General features: G+C 43.4%; 1 protein-coding gene across 1 annotated transcript in view; it reads right to left on the bottom strand.

Annotated features, from left to right (window-relative positions):
• Positions 1–13847, bottom strand: part of PRKAA1 (protein kinase AMP-activated catalytic subunit alpha 1) — a 222908-nt gene that overhangs the window by 27565 nt on the left and 181496 nt on the right. The window lies entirely within an intron of this gene.

The following is a 13847-nucleotide window of genomic DNA, read 5'->3' as shown; positions in this document are numbered from 1 at the left end:
ATCCAAAAGTATTCATTTTTTCAAAGAAAGAATCTGAATATATCAATTTTGTGTTGGTTATCATGGTTTTCATCCCTGTCTTGTTTGACAATTTGTAATAAAATGTTTCAGCATTAGTTATGTTAAAACCTGAAAAATATGAATATTTGCCATACACGGTTCTAGAGCTCCCTTTTGGAGGTGTAGCACAATGTTCCCATTGATTAAAATTTAAAACATTTCTAGGTTGTGCAGATTTATGCAAGAAATGGTTACCATAATGGTTATAGCAGTACATGCTGTCATAATTTGTAGAACCCTGCAAATAATCATGTTTTGTAAATTTAGCAGACATTACTAAGTCAGACATCATATTGTTTATACTTTCAAAGTCCCAATCATCAGCAAATGAGTTTGGTTTTGCAAAGTCACTCAAGGAGATCTTGATTTGGTGTGGATATTTCAGGATCTCGACCGGACCATAAATTTCATAGTCAGTGTTGTCCCAGGCTACCCCACCAGATATTGGAATTGCTGTGAAGTTGGCTGAAGAAAGTTCTGAAGAAAGTTCTCTTTTCTCGACGTGTGAAGATGTGTGTGGTTTGAGGACCAAGTTGATGTTCTGACTTGCTGTGTCCATTTTAGCATATTTTCCCTCAATGAAGCGTCCCAAGGTAAATACCATGATGAGCCAAAGTATGAGGATAAATGCACCAAAACCCACCCAAAATTCAATCCATGGAGAAACTAGATATGTTTCTTTCAGTTGTTTCAAAAATTCCTTAGCTTTGTCTTTAAAGGATTTTGATGATGGCTGTGTCTTTTGTTCGCTGAAGCCGTCAGAGGAATCATCGAAGTTGATGAAGTAACCGGATGCAGTTCTGTCAATTGTTCCAATTGGTTCAGGATTTTTGTTTCTCGCATTTTCACTTGGTACTTCTGTATAGATTGGTGTGTCTCTGCTAAATGTCTTCATTTGGGTTTTCAGAGGTCTAAGTTCTATTGCATTGTTGCATAGTCCTTGTTGTTCTTCCGTAGGCGTTTCGAATGTGATGAGCCTCTTTGATAGGACCTCTGTACTGGTAGCAAACCTTGGTGTTCTGCTACTTATTGGGAGTCCACTTGGCCTACTGTTTGTTATCGGCCACATGTTGTGGTTTTACCAGGTCGATGGATACAACTCGGTTCTCCTTTTTTCCAGCAAGTGGCGGTAGTACAACTGATCTTGTCCCGTTGACAGACAATACAGGAACTGCTTTTCTGTAAGAAGGCCCAAATTCCTTCTTTACCGCGATCTTCTCCCTGACTAGATCCCCGACTTTTGGAATCCAGACAGGTCTTGCTGGGACAGGTGGTGATTCTTCAGTGGTCGTTGGCTGTTCTTTCAACTGTATGTTGCTCAGGTCTTTTCTTGTTTTGTTTAAGTCCTGCAAAATAGCCAAACGGTCTTTGACATCAAAGCTTTTTTCTGTTACCACTGAAGTCTGACTATCAAGGTCAGAGATCAACATCCTAGTTCCGAATAATAATTCGTACGGACTGAATCCCTTCAGAGAATTTCTTGGCAAGTTATTAAGACTACGTTGGACACTTATTAGATGTTTGACCCACCCAGCTCCCGAACCTAATATCCTTTCTATTATAGATTGCTTTCTGTCTTGGTTTTTTCTTTACACCATCCCATACCCTCAGGAAGGAAGTGAGAAGATTCCCGCTGGGCTGTGCTCATTTGGCCATTCTTTCCCCCCCCAGGCTGGATTGCCTGAGAAAAGGAAAAAAAATTGGTCGAACGTAGCATGCTCTTAGCGTATATGCCATTTAGACTCGCAAATCTTGTATAACAGTCCGGACGTCAGCCGAGTGTTGTGGATCTACATTATAAGTGGGAACTAGCCTGTATATGTTAATCGCAAGCCATTCTTTTTAGTGGTGATGTTATCTGCCTTGATACGACGAGGTATTAAACTGCTTCTCTCCCCACTGCGATCTCTGTTGCAGTTTGGGCAGTTTTTTACAAACATGGTGTAGTGCAGGCTCATGCCTGGCCACCAGTACCGTGATTGTAATTCTTCCAGAGAATCCTTTAATTTAAGGTGTCTGAGACCCTCGCCCATGTGTGCGTCTGCGATTAACAAGTTTCTCCTGTCCATGTTTGGAATCACTCTATCCCCCACTCCAGGGATTCGAGCAAAAGGAATGGAGTTTGCATCTATGATGTATGTGTAATTGAGTGGATAGTTGATCGGTAACGCCGAGCAGTCGCCTTTTGATGACGTTTTTACTGCCAGCAATGTTTCGCCGTCAATGTATTTCAATGTACGCTTTTTTCGATCTACGGGAGCCGGTTTACTGGCTGCCGCTGCGGCTGTTTCAGCCAATGAATTCCCTACAACGTGAACGCCATCACGCTGGTGACTCAGTGAGTGTGTCACGTGAGTCTTTGGTAGTTCTTTTTTCAAAAGAGCTACCTGTTCCCAGAGCAGTCTCTGCTTTATTGGTGCATCCGTGTCATCTTTGTAATCGTTCTGAATCCAGGTCTGCAAATCCTTGTTATATGCTTTGACGCAGAAATATGAATCTGACACTATAAGTGTCGGGAATTCGCGATCCGCATTATCTAGCGCCATTTTCAAAGCTAATATTTCAGTTTGTAGTTCTGAATTAGTTTCTACTGAGTGTGATTTTGTTAATAGAGGTCTTAGTTTACCTCCGTGCCACACTTCTTTTGTAATCTCACATGTGGGATTGTATGCATGTTCTCCCCAAACGGAGGGTTGAGCATGTCCGTCTGTATAGATTACACAGGCGTAATGTCGTAGAGGCAGAATGTCGATTGGCAGAGGATACGTTTTTTCATATTTTAGATTTTTTAATTCTTCTAGTTCTGGATCAAAGAAGTAATATACTTTGTCCGTTGTGATTGAATTTACCCATTGTAACCATTCTGGATCCAATGTTGTTGTTGGTAAATTACACGGTGTTGTTAATGCCTCAAAAGCTGATTCTGCTGTTCTGACTGTGATATGTCTACCGTCAGCTATGTCTTTTTCTCTAGCTATTGCGGTTTGAACTGCTTGAACAATTTTTCCTTTGTTGTTGAATCTCTGTTCAGCTTTTGTGTACAAATGTGATTTGAATGCAATTGGTACCTTATCTCCCTCATTAGAGGTTAGGTATGTGAATCCGCATCTCCCTGGGATGACTCGGATCACAAGGTTGCGTGTATTATCACGGGTTTCTAATTTTGTTTTAATTAGCATGTCTGTTTGTAAGGATCTCAAAATTTCTGTGTGTGCTTGAGTCCAACTGGATCTTTTAAAGTCTGGTTTAATTAGATCGTAAAGGGGTTTGACCCTTTCTGCGTAATTTGCAATGTAAGTTCTTCCGAAATTTAGGAAGCCTAGAATTGACTGTAGGTTTTTTAGTGTTTTAGGAGCTTGGATTACGGCACATTTCTCTAGGAAATTGTCTGCCAGGCTTTTGCCTTCACTTGATAACTCATATCCTAAGAATAGGACCGTCAGATGGGCAATTCTGGACTTTTTGAAGTTGAATTTGTAACCCTCTGCAGCGAAACCAAGTATTATGGTGTTCACTCTTTTCAAGTGAGTCTCCAAGTCATCATCTGTTAAGTAAATGTCATCGACATAAGATAATGCTTCATCATCATATAGTTGTAGTAATTCTGTTACTCTCGCTGAGAATACCCCCGGGCTGTTCTTGTACCCCTGGGCTAACCGACAGAATTGTTTTTGAGTGCCATTTACTGAGAATGCAGTTAAATATCTGCTCTCTGGTGCTATGTTTTGACAAAAGAATCCGTTGGAGATGTCCAAGGTTGTTTTGTATTTTTTGCGCACTATGTTATTCATTAGTGCAGCACTGTGTGAGTTTTGCACTGCAAAAGTTTTGCAACATGTGTTAAGGTGTCGGTAATCCAAAACTAGACGGTACGAATTGTCTGGTTTGGAGACCGGAAATAAAGGATTGTTCATTTGTGAGGTGCAAGTTTCAATCACCCCTTGGTATTCTAGCTGATCTAGTATTTCATTTACTTGTTTTTTAGCTTCTTGCTTAATTGGGTACTGCCTTTGTGCAGTAGGTTGTGATTTTAACTGGACTTTGTGAGGAGGAGAATCCTCATCCCATCCTACATGATTTTTATATAAAGCAGGTGCTAAGGCCACTGCCCACTTTCTAGCAAGTGTATATTTTTTATGAATCGGTATTTGATTCGAGAAGGCAGGCATAATTACTTCTTCGCCATGAGGGCACTCCCTGACAAACTCTGGTGGCCAGTCTTTTTCAGCTAGAAGGATGTCATAGCCCTTGGATAGGTTATCCCAAAATAGTCCCCTTATTTTCCTAGTCTTATCTCCCTCTATACGTAATGTTATCTCGTATATTTTGTGGGGCTTGCTAACTCTGGTATCTGCAGTTTCCACTTGAAGGTATTCATTCGTGTCCACTGTCTCCAGATGATTCATAAGGACTTTGCGAGCTATGCTCACCTCTGCTGCGCTGTCTAGCATTGTCTGAGCCCATTCTCCGTTTTTCAGTTGTGTCCTCAGTATTCTCGGCATTGTTAACTACCTTGATACTGGCTACCTTCTTTTTTGGAAATTGTGATTTCTTTTTCAGTTGAGCAGGTTCCTTGTCTTTGGACTTGGCGTGCTCTTCTGATCGTCCTCTTCTTTCCGATTTCTGCGAGGAATTCTGAAAAGATTGAGAGGGACGTGTATCAATGTCTTGATATCTATCAGGTTTTTTAATATTATCCCTATTTCTAAGGTTATATCTATTCCCAGAGGGTTCACTCTGAGGTGACCTTTGTCTCGGGTTCGGAGATTTCTCTCTTCGCCTAGGAGACCTTCCTCTGGACTGGAATTTCTTTTCTTTAGGATTGGATTGTTTATTTCCATCCCAGTTCTTTTTTGGTGAATTATTATTAAAAAATATTTTTTCTGGACTTGTAGTCAGTTGCGGTTTTACTGGTATTCCACCTAGACTATCTCTGCCTAGTTCTTCATAGGATTTTTCTATGATTCTGGCAATTTCAGCTGGTTGGTCTGCTATATCTGTCTCTTTTAACCTCTGGCGGATCGCCACGTTTGCTGCTTCACCCTTTATGTTGGCTAGTAATATAGCCGAGACCTGCTTGAAGTCTTTCAGTAATTTCATACCGAGAGTTAAAGCAGGTTCTGGACCGTATTCATCTTGAATTTGTTTTAGCACATCTGGTATCACCGAAATGGATGGAACACCGTGCGTTTTTGTATAGATGGAAGCAAAGACTGTACCCCAAGTGTCACAGTCCTCAATGTGTGGTGCGATTCCCATTGGGAGACATATAGTCAGAATCCTGTGTTTTTCTAATGGGGTGGTGTCAGGAAACACCGCCTCTATTTGGGTAATTTTCTGTGCCAACCAGAATGGTATTTGTTCCCGTTTAGCTGGAACTTTACCTAGGCAGGATTGGATGTTCTGTGGTGTGATTTTATTTGTGTTCCCCTGGTGAGGGGTCAGCTGTGGAATTTTAATCGCTGGCTGAATTGTTGAAGTCCGCATTACATACTGAACTAATTGTCTATGAATTTTTAGTAGTTGTTTTAGCTGTATTAATAGCTCTGCTGCAGGCATTCTTTCGATGTCTGGATGTGGTGTGTATCCGGCTAGGACCGGCCACGTTGCTCCTGGTCTTCCTAAAGGACCGAGCTTTGTAATGTGATTGTTATGTATTAGGGCGCCATCAAATAAGAGCAAATGCTCTTGGAATTTGAGTGGTACTTCCACCTCCTCGAAAGGAGTGTACGTTTCAGGAGGTTCCTCTACTTTGTAATAGTGGAAGTACTTTGTTACAGCATTTGCTGCTGGAAAATGTATCCATGTATAGTATACCTCTGTCTGCCGATATTCGTGTGCCTCAATTACGAATATGACTGTGCCACCTCTAGGTGTCAGTCCATTTTCTATAAGTTTTAAGGTTATAGATCTCCTTTTAATGACCGGAATAAGTATTATATCCGCGTCTGCTGCTTGCATGGTAGCATCAGCATCTGCTATTTCAGTAGCTAATCTAATTGCCTCTCTTTCTCCATCGCTGTCTCCCATTTTACTGACAGGATGGTATTATTTTTGTTTGCAGATCAGGTTTCTTTATGGAAACAGAGATTAGATGCACAATATTTTGGAACTGTTTTATCCTTCAACGTTGACTAGACCAAGAACCATACATAGGAGTTCCCTCCTGCGAGGTTTTGGAGGTTATAATAACCTTTCACCCACTCCAGACGTCTTTGGAGTATTTGGGAAAAGGGGTCTGAGTGAGAAAGCACGACTGAGTTACTCTAAATGTCTTACGTTAGTTTTATCGCCCTTTCCAAACGCGTTGGGCGCCATGTAGTGTAGTTCCTATTTTCCCAATAGGCTCTGCGCATTGGAATAGTGCCTACAGCAGTAAAGGCCTAGGCCAGACGTTAACTAGGTCTACTACTGTCGATACTAGACTTAATTTTTGGGTTTGCCAGCTAAGCTCAGAGTTCGCTAGAAACTTTCTCGAATGTTCAAGGAAGGATTAACTCCCCTGATTAGACAAGAAGGGATTTAGTTTCTGACAACCATAGAACATGACAACTTTGCTCTCCCCTAATCAAGAGTCAATCTCGAGAGTCGTGTGAGCACAAGGCAATTATTTTACTCAGTCAGTACGTGCATTCTTAGTCTCATCAGAATGTAGAGAAAAGGAAGAGACGGGCGTGTTCAATAAAAGATGTTATTTATTGATCAGTCTCTTTTCTCGTACAAGAGAAATGGATCGATATTATTGCAATACTTATAGTTAAGTAAAGTGCATACATTAGAAGCAATAGTATAAAATAATACTGTAAAAACATTGATATGGTTTCTGAGCCATATGATGTTTAAAATGATTAAAATATATTTACATACACATATACATTTGACTAAACGTACTCAACTGGTGTTTCTAAATACGCCTACCCCGTGTACCTGACCTAAGTCTAATGCGTGGGCGGGAATAGAAAGTTACAGTTTAGTTTAAGTTTGTTTTTGCCAAGTGAATAACTAAAGAATTCTCTAGGAGGGGTTATTCAGTTCTGTACCTGGAATTTAGGATGAATGAGGAATGGTATCTCTTTCTCTGCTCTCGATATTCCAGGCTGCCTGCGAGGGCTGCCCAGAAGCGCCGGTGCTGGGTCTCTCGGCTTGAGATAGCAGCGCGTCTCTCAGCGCGTCAGGAAGGCGGGGCTGCTGCCTGCGGGGTCTGCTTCTGCTCTCGGCTTCGGCAAGTATGGCTGCTCCGTCTTGTCACCACGCGTGTCTTTGCATAGGGCAAGGTCGGCAATATTTATACCTTAAAGGTGCCGAGATTGACGTAAGGATGGACATAGGTACGTCAATAAAGATGTCATACGACTTGCTCGTTAGCACATTCTTTGCTAAAGTTCTCTGTGAAATCAAAACAATGGCCGCACGGATTATCCAGGTTGTCATAGGTTTGATTTGTTATGAGAACGTCGTATGCCTTATCAGGGGCTGGAGGAATGTCGCTTGTCTAATTAGATCTCAAGCGTTATGACCTAATCAGATAACACGTTCCTGTGCCGTAGTGTGACTGCGTCAGATAACGGTATCTGCATCATGGGGGATTTCTTGCCTCATGGGCTGACTGTTAGTTAACTAGCTAGTAAGTTTAACCAGAATAGGGTCAGGAATAGGGGGATCGAATCAGAACCTATAGAAATACACGACACCCCCAGGTCTAACGTCGGCATAATAACCATCCTTTTCCAGAGGCGCTGTTATGGTGTTTATCCACGCAGGAGGTCACACTTTTGTATAAAAAAAAGATGTGCCACTATGAACCAGACTGTAGAGTTTCACATTGGTTTGATATGCGTAAGACCTGCGCACCATGTGACTGAGGATGTTGGTAATGATTCATGTGCAGCAGATGGTGGGCCACTGGCCCGGCCCAAATGCCTTAAGATTTCCAAGAGACAGTCACCAGTTAGCTGACAACACAGCAGTTCTGTCTCTTTCGTGCACCACCACATTTCCTGGAAACAACTAACCTGGTGTGTCCAAATATTCAGCACAAAGATATCAGCCACAGCATTAACTGCCGAACCACTGAAAGCTATTCTTGACTCCAAACCAATTCGACCTTGAAGCTATGTTGGTATGGTACCTATAAGTGAAGCTAGGTATAATAACCCTATAATATATTGATTATATTTTTATAGCACATATTTGCAGTCCACCATACAAAGTTAGGCATTAAACTGAATTCCTATCCGCTTGCGACCCTAGCACCGAAATACTGTAGTTTCTCCTTTTCTAGTCGCTATAATTTAAATGACAAACATAGGCCATTTGATGGTGGTTCCCCCAACAGAAGGGTAGAAGGTTTGTGAGTAGATCAAGAGCCTAACATTTGGCAGTCGTGAGCGTTTGGCTCACTGAGCTATCCTTTGGCCCAGCCGTTTGACATAGCCCATCCTAGTCTGTCAACACCCATTCCCACTATCCAATGGCCCTATGCAGCAGTCAAACCCCGCAGTGACATGAGCTATTTATACCGCAAATAGAAAACGACTGCATGCGAAACATATGAACTGCATAGTAGAACATCTAAACATCTGGAGCGATTAAGGTAAAGAAGGCACCATTAGCATCAGTACACTCCATGTTTAGATACCCAAGTTTGCTGCTGAGGCGCTCCCTCCTTCCACGCCCTCAAGTCGTAAAAAACAGTGACGAAAAACCCCAACCCTTGTCCCCTTCCTTTTCGAGGTTCTCAGTCGCAGGCGTGTTAAAATTCTGAGCGAATTGCCTACTTCTGCCAAGATAGTTGGTCAGGGATTAATTTTGTGACCTGAAAGGTGAGACTCCTCATTTTTATCCTTCCTAGAGGATATAATGTATGCAATAACACTTTTAGTGGGGCCTCAAGACTTTGCTAACTGAATTATTAACTCTATTAACTGCCCTACTCTGCGATAAAAAAATAAATAAATAAAAAACAGTAATTCTCCGTTACCTCCCTCTTGACAGATCACAGCTAATGTTGAAAGCAAAGTCCTCTTTCATGACCATTCACTAATTGACTTCTCTGTGCCCAGATCAGTTTAGGGGTAAGCCGGATATCAGCCTGTGTGCCCATTCAGTCCTTGGCCTCTTTGTCCATACATCAACACTAGGGACGAGTGGGAGGTCTGTCTCAAAGCATAGTCTCTCTTTGATTTCTCCAAAGCGCGATTCTTCCAACGAGGAGAAAACATGCCACCACGAGCATCTTTCTAGGGTAGATGGATGACCGTGCTGAACGTTTTTAGCACTCAAATGTTTGCAAGCTTTGCGCATTCCTTTTTTTTTTTTAAATACTCCATTACTACTGTCAGTGGAGAACTAGATTACATTGCAAACATACCACCAATGCATTCGCCTCAAAAATACATAACAGATTTAGGTATACAAATCCTAGAGATGTCCCACTAAAACTTGTACCCGACAAACCTAGAATAACATCTCTCTGAACATACTACACAAATCAGTACCTCTGAATAGCAAAAAGCCAAGTACCAAGTTACAGAGAATAGAAATGTTTGATATTAATAATCTTAAAATAACAGGTTCAGCACGATCGCCCGCCAAATAGAACAAAGAAGCAACATATAGCACCCGCCCACAGGAGACAACCATTAGCCCTTCTTTCTCCAGTTTCTACATCCTCAGACTACATGCTGTCTCACAAGGCCTGTTCGTACTGCCGGTGAGTGAAGGTGGAAGGGACAGATATTGAAGATAAACAGGGCAGAATCTTCCTAAGAATTATTAAGGATCTAATGAAAAGCACGTGTATTTTGTGTTCCTTGAGCATTGTGTCTGCTGGCAATGGTAGTGTAGCGCCTAGAATAACTGAGTTTTAACAGTGAGCACATCGCGCCAAGAGCAGCCAGTGCCTTAAACAAATCGCCATAAAGTGAAAATATTTATGTTAATTGCAGCACTGTCATGTGCTGCAATTAACAGGAATCCTTTCACAATGGGCCACAATCAGCACCCAGCCGCGCTCTATTTAGAAACGAAATGAAGCAAGTCCAAAAGCACGATGTGTAAAGCACACCTCGTGCTTATGGTCTTGATGCGTGCCTTTTATGAATAGAGAGGCTGCGGGCTGATTGAGGGCATTTGTGAAAGTATGCCTGTTAACTGCAGCACGGAACGGCCACTGTCATTTTAACAGGAATACTTTCACAAAGGCATCAGGTAACTGGTAAATTGCCGTTTTTCGCCGCTCGCGCTTTAAAAGCGGGCGGCGAGAAAGTGTGCGCGCTTCAGACGGGACACTGCGCACTCGGTGCCTCAAAGGTGCGCAGGCGCGCAGCCACGCACGTTAGTGGGAACACTAGCGGGGATGCGCTCAAAAACCCAAGATCCTGCCTGGTGTGAGGTCATAGCTAAAGTTGATATATTGGGACTGCAGGAAACATGGTTACTGGACCCAATCCACATCAACGGTTTTAAGACGTTTAATACTGCAGCAATAAAGGGTTTAGGGGCAGACCTAAGGGCGGACTCTGTACCTACATTTTGAATAGTTTGGTAACCGGAGATATAGTCTTCGGTGCGGGGGACCCCTAATATCATACCTTAGAGTTTTCCTTGGGCCTTAATCAGCGCATAGTTTTGGCCAACTTGTATAACAATGCACCACCTTGGTAAATTAGCACCGTGGTTGGGAAGTTATCGGAGACTTTGTTAGATATCTGCAATGCAGATACCTCTGATTGTATGATTATTCTGATGGGGGACTTTAACTGTGCAATATGTAATTCTGTAGCCACCAGAACATGTGGACTTGAGAATGATGGTGGGGCGCAACACTCACTTCCGTCACGCGCCACTGGGAGATCTGTTTAATGAGATTGTGTATATGAATGATTTGGGCTTTGTGAATGATCTTCTAACCCCCCCCGCCCCGTACTCATGCCATGTACTTTTAACGGAAGATGATTAGCGCCTACAATCGATTTTGTGTTAGTTTCATGCTCATTTACACCCAGGGTTTCCTCTTTTAAGGTCGGTGATAACCCAATGAGTGACCACTTTCCACTTTGTTTGGAGGTTAAAATTCTATTACAGGACCGGAGGCTTCGGATTATGCTTCTCTTTCTTATATTTGCTACTCACAGCAGCCAATGAAAAACGTTTTGTATGCAAATAAAACTACATTTCCCATGATGCTTGTACATACATCACATCCTGTATAGCCCCATAAGAGCTGCAGTATCCTGTGTCTCCTCCTCTTTCTTTGCTGCTCACGCAGACAGTTAAGTGCTCAGAACATTGTGTCATGATTAATGTTTTAGTTGACTGTTGGATTGCCTTTGATGTATTACCTGTATGTTTGCGCGCATATCGCGCTAATTTGCATGCTTGCGCTTATATCGCGCTATGTGAAAATGCTCTGCGCTTTTATCGCGCTGTATTTAGTGCTGGTGACACTAAGGTGTTTTTGATATTCAACGCATGTTTTTTGCCGACTTAAACGGAATTGCCATACTTCTTGAACCAGCGCTCGTGAGCGCCATTGATTGTTTTTATGCTTCAGGTGGAGCTTTTCCTTACTTGACTGTTAGGCCTCTCCGGCCGCGTTTCCGTCCCCCGGTGGCCTGCGGGCATGGCAGTGTTTCTCGAGGGGGCAGCGTATGAGTGTTGAGCCTCCCACAGAGAGTCTGTGCTTCCCTCTGTTGGCCCGTTCGGGCGCGGCTTCTGTCCCTGTTGGCCGCAGACCGTTACAGCTTCTGGCTCCCCTTCATAAATGGCAGGCGCGCGCCGCCTCGTCTCCAGTGTCTATGATTACGGCGGTGTAGCCGCTACGCGGGTGGCCTTATCAGGCGCCCTGTACTTCGCTGGTTTTTCCAGGGCCGTGCTTCCCTGCAGGGGTCTTCTGGCCTCATTATCTTCGCCATGATTCGTTTACACGTGGCTTCGGGGCAAGGCTGTTGCCTCTTATCACCATGGTGCAGGGTTCGATCCCAGGTGCCCCGAGTCATGTTTTCTAATTATCAAAAGGAAATTAAGCTTTATAATTTCTATTTTCGTGTTTTATTGTAATTCACGTTCAATATTTTCCTGGTACATGTTTCATTATTGATTTTGGTAGCGTTTTTTGTTTCACCCACCAATACCATTTTCAGATCGCTCCTGCTGGAGTAGTGAGGTCGCTTTGCTCTTGCCGGCGACATTAAGCCTCATGGGTGGCCTGGACTCGGCCACAATCTACATCAATGCTCCCTCGGGAGCTGATATGCGGCGCTAGCACTGCGCCATGATGAAATGGGTATTATGTTTGTTGTCTAGACTTTTTGATCCTAGTTACGTTCCATCGATGCTGTTTCCACATTGCAAGAGATTTTCCTATCACTTCCACGGGGTTGTTCGAATGATGGCGCGATCTCGCGCTTTCTCTGCCAAAGGCTTTCCCTAGTAGCCGAGTGCGGTTATGGAGTCATAACGCTCCGGTATGCGTAACCCACTTGGGCACAATTTTGGGCTTAATTTTGGGCAATTTGACTTACGCATGTCGCATGCGGCCCCTGTTTGTTTTGTTTCGAGGTCTCAGTGCCTACTGCTTTACCTGAGCAGATTTCCTGGTAGCCTCCAGGTTTAACAATAGGCTGGCCCTCGGAGTGCGCACACGCTCCTTGTATTTTACATTGACTCCGACGCCCTTTGGGCTGGTATAATGACTACAGCTTTGCTGAGGAGCCGATACATTATTCTTTTCTCTGTTTCTGTGTGCACAGGGTTGGCTCCTCCTCTACTCCTCCATTGCGTTGTGCTTTGCACTGCTATACATGTTGAATACGGATATCCCTTGAGGGTGATGGTGATATATATGTATTGGAGGATGACAACTACTGATAGGAGCGCAAGAGCCTCCTGAACTAATTATGTTGACACCCAGGTTCTTCCCAGTCTTGTGTGGTCAACAGGGCCTCGAGTATGACGTTACCTAACTCAGGGTGACAGGGCTTGATTGACGCCCCTTTTTCCCTTCTGCTACCACACATCCTTGAGCATGATTTTTATTTTTTATTTTTTATTTTTATTTCGTGTTTCCTTTTCGCCAACACGTACGGCAGCCGACGCGTGTGACGGATTTAGCCTAGGGAGTTGCGACCCCTTTTGGGTATAGTTGGGGATTTGCCCGACGGTGTCGCCAATCTTCTTTTTTCCAGTCGTCTCGGAATGGGATTCCCAGATTTGACAGGCTGCAAATCAATGTCGTAGTCAGCCACGAGCGGCGGTATGCAGCGGTATGACGCAGTTTGCGCCAGATCGTCCGAGAGGCGCAAAGCCTTTCATGCAGTTGGGCCCCAGGACATCAGATCCAGGTAGGCCCTTTCGCGACAGGCCCCTATGGGACAGATTGATTATCGTCGAGTGTGTAAAGGGTTGCTGTTTTTGCTTGTGGACACATTCATACTAGTTGGTCGGTTCCTTTTCCATCGTTTTTCCTCAGCTTCTGGCATATAGCGTTCAGGAGAGTGTCTGGTGATCTCCTCCTTCCCCACGATGGCAGTTGTTCCGGTAGCGGTTCCAATGGTTGATGAGAGGTGTAGGTCATACCAAGATATTAGCTCTCTAGTACCCTCCGAGTACCGAGTTATTTTACCTTTCAAGTTACCTGGATACATATATGTATGGATAGGTCTCTCTTACCAGGCCTTGGCCTCACATTTCCAGGCATCGGATTGATGTGCTGGAATAGCCCGGTTATAACCTTCATACATTTGTGGCTCTTAGTTTTAGGTTTATCTCAAGCTTACGCGACTCAG

Source organism: Lissotriton helveticus, chromosome 2_1 (genome assembly GCF_964261635.1).
Source record: "Lissotriton helveticus chromosome 2_1, aLisHel1.1, whole genome shotgun sequence".
Lineage (NCBI taxonomy): Eukaryota > Metazoa > Chordata > Amphibia > Caudata > Salamandridae > Lissotriton > Lissotriton helveticus.
Note: the sequence above shows the minus strand (reverse complement) of the source record. Positions and strands in the feature narration are given on the sequence as shown.